Source organism: Haliotis rubra, unplaced genomic scaffold (assembly GCF_003918875.1).
Source record: "Haliotis rubra isolate DU_JTF1 unplaced genomic scaffold, ASM391887v1 Scf1550, whole genome shotgun sequence".
NCBI classification, from domain to species: Eukaryota; Metazoa; Mollusca; class Gastropoda; order Lepetellida; family Haliotidae; genus Haliotis; species Haliotis rubra.
The window spans coordinates 148,817-152,272 of record NW_025765504.1 but is presented as its reverse complement, the minus strand read 5'-3'; the positions used below and the strand labels follow the sequence as shown (position 1 = coordinate 152,272).

The following is a 3,456-nucleotide window of genomic DNA, read 5'->3' as shown; positions in this document are numbered from 1 at the left end:
AGAAGACCCTAGCACCCAATGCTTTGATTTTTGTGATGTATAATGTCTCATTTTGTAGGTAAATCTATTGGTTTTAATGCGTGTATAGTGTCATGGGGTTGTGGGCAGTGATCATGAGTATAATTCGTCCTGAAACGAGCTTGCGGTGTGTTGACGTCGTTACATCCCTTTCCTTTTTGTATAGTACTAAGACCCCGTCAGTGCCAGCATATACCTTGATGGCAGTCTTTAGCGTTACAATCCCCTGTCATATTTCTCAGTGTAGCGTTAAACAGCCAAAACACCCCAAAAACAAAACAACCTCAAAACTGAATCCTGTTTATTGCACTCAGATCCCTCGACACATACAACATACCAACGCATAATGGCCTATAGGATGAAATGTTTTCGTGGTTTAACACAACTATTCCTGTTGCATGGCTTTGGCCTACACTTGATCCACGTGGACACAAAACCTCAGTGAAAGATAACATGAGCAACAATCTATGACGTCATGTTGGGCATGACGTCATCAAACCTTACGACAGTTGTTGTGCACCGTTTTGGATTATTTAGTGTGAGTGAGTGAGTTTAGTTTTACGCCGCATTTAGCAATATTCCAGCAACATTACGGCGAGGGACACCAGAAATGGGATCCACACATGGTACCAAGTTGGGAATCGAACCCGGGTCTTCGGCGTGACGAACGAACGCTTTAACCACTAGGCTACTCCACAGTCCCTTTTATTTAGAGGCCAGCGTCACGCTTGAAGCATTCCTGGTTGACAACCTTTGCCATAGTTGAGGTTTGTTCAGTAAGATTTCGATAATCCCATCTACCCAAGTCGTACGGCTTATTACAGGTTGTCTCCAACAAGGCAGGGAAGGTTTGGGTTTCTGGATTTCCGGGGACTTGACTACCAAGGTCGGATACCCTACATTGTAAACGCCAGAGGCAGACCAGTGACGGACAACACGAATATCCAGGTCTTTCTCTGAACTCTGAACTTCATCTCATAGAGTCACATTAAGAAGAGGATGATAAACCCATAGTCAAGTTACATTCACTTTTACTGTACTTTAAACCATAATTCAGGTCAGTGAAGCAGGTGTTACACATTGGCTACTTTGATGAATCCCGTTAACACAGATATATGATGATGACTGGTCATACACCTGGTGCAATCTTGCATTCAGACCTGCGGTCATAGCGGAACCTATGGCCGCAGGCGTTCATAACAAACTGCATATTCCGTAAAGTAAAAGAAAGGTTGTCCCAGAATGGCAAGGGACCGGTCACGAGTGTAATGAGAGTACCTCAGATCATTAATAGATGATCATTTTCTCCTGTTGTCCTAGAAACGTCTGTACATTCAACACAGAGACATACCTTCCTTCATACTTTTTCCATACTTGACGGTTGAAAGTATTACATGTGCTTATTTCCTGATTTCTCGGATATCATTCTGAAACATCTACGAACAAATCCGGGTTCGATTCTCCTGGGCCAGAACGCAGAAGATTATTTTGAGTCGGAAAGCATTATTTACATCCACATCCATTACTCCTGAACAAGGGAGGTTCAGACAAACGATTCATCATACAGCATTCCTGAAAATAAGATTGGTTTGAATGTTGGTTATCGGCCAGTTTGGGTGGTTTCATGTGGTCAAATATGGCGAGACAGGGAGAGTTGAGTTTGTGATGGGTTCAGCGCTTTAAGCAATATTCCAACAATATCGAAACAGAGTACTTCAGAAACGCGCTTACTCATTTTGTCCTTGAGACAATTCAAGGTCTTCGTCTGGACCAGCGAATTGAGAGAGAAGATGGGATGGACGGAGATTGGGTGATGTAAGGTAGGGAGACTCCGGGTTTCACTGAGCGGTTGTAGCGCTACGTCACACCGCAGGCCCAGGTTCGATTCCCACATGGGTACAATGTGTGAAACCCATTTCTGGTGTCCCCCGCAGTGATATTGCTGGAATATTGCTAAAAACATACTCACTCACTCGAAGAGCTACGACTGATATAAAGTACAGGACTTACGGTAGTCGTTGCGGAACGATGGCTTTGTCAAATCAGCGCAAGGAGATACAAGGAAACAGAATAAAACCAGGAAGAGCTTTGTATAAAGTAAATTGGAAAAGGAACAATCTGTTCCACAAACTAATGCTGGCGCTACGAGTGGTCTGTGCATGTCGTCAATGTGGGGATAACGTTTGCTTTGGTTTAACGCCGCAGTCAGCAATATTCCAGCTATATGGCTGCGGTCTGTAAATAATCGAGTCTGGGCCAGACAATGCAGTGGTTAACAGCATGAGCATCGATCTTCGCAAATTGGATACGATGACATGTGTCAACCGAGTCACCGTGCCTGGACACCCGATCCCGTTAGCCACCTCTTACGACAAGCATGATGGGGATAAGGAAGATCTTAGTGTTGGTGTTACTTTTACTCGCTGACATAATGATATAATACTAATGGCTATGTATAACGTGTCCACGCACTTATTGCAGGAATTATTAACCCGGATAACCAAAGCTGCATTTGACGTATCACACCGGGTACCCATCACTGCTCGGTGCACAGAGGCAATTCGTGAACAAATTCAGTTGCCAAAGGTGAGACCACATGTGCCACGTGTGTTTCGTGTGGGACAGGACTGGAAAGGAGAAGAAACTCAAGCTCCCAAACACGGTCCCTAATCAAATGACTGTCCGCGACCAACGTTGCTTAACTTCACATGATTTGTGACCTGGTATCTATGCACAGTTCCACACACCACCACCACATAACTTTGCTGTTATTTGTTAACAGTATGGCTACTTTTGGTTGATATTATAATATGTTTGGTTGTCATGTCATGGTCATGTAAACGTACCTGCAATACACGCTGTCATGTAGCACGCCAGCTGCCCCGATACGTTAGCACGTGCGATGTATTTGGTGATGGTTCCCTTCCTCGCGGGGATCAAGGTACAGAACACTCCCAGGGTCACCCCAATCGCTGCCAGATGGTTCTGTCCACAGAATGCGTACGTCCCTATCACTTCAGATCGTTTCTGGGAACGAAAATGTCAATAATCAACAAGGTTGTATGCTGTTCTGTTTGGGTCTGTGGGTGAGTCATTTTGTTTCAGTGCATTACTCTCATCACTACGTGTCGGCTTGATATATGCCTGGGGAGAGTGTGGCAACAACTGTGATCTTTGTATGTCCATATAGCCATTTCTATTCATATCAGAATTATGTGTGTTTGTAAGGTTACGTCCTCCTGAGAAGGTACGTAGTCCCATTACATTCATAGTACATTTAAACCTACTGCTATTTTAATCGTAGAATATATGTTCTTTTTTAATGTATAGCTAGATTTATCTAACTTGCTAACGGCTAAAGGGACGGTGTAAAATCCAGCTAGGGTCCATGCAGGAAGAAAGAGTACTCCCTAGCATGGTGATCTACCTTTTAATTGT

General features: G+C 44.0%; 1 long non-coding RNA gene across 1 annotated transcript; it reads right to left on the bottom strand.

Moving 5' to 3' along the window:
• Nucleotides 1-1,396: 1,396 nt before the first annotated feature.
• Nucleotides 1,397-3,054, bottom strand: LOC124270842. The gene is made up of 2 exons (XR_006896889.1): nt 2,865-3,054; nt 1,397-1,590 (listed from the first exon to the last, which is right to left on the bottom strand). It is a non-coding gene; the product is annotated as an uncharacterized LOC124270842 (long non-coding RNA).
• Nucleotides 3,055-3,456: the final 402 nt, after the last annotated feature.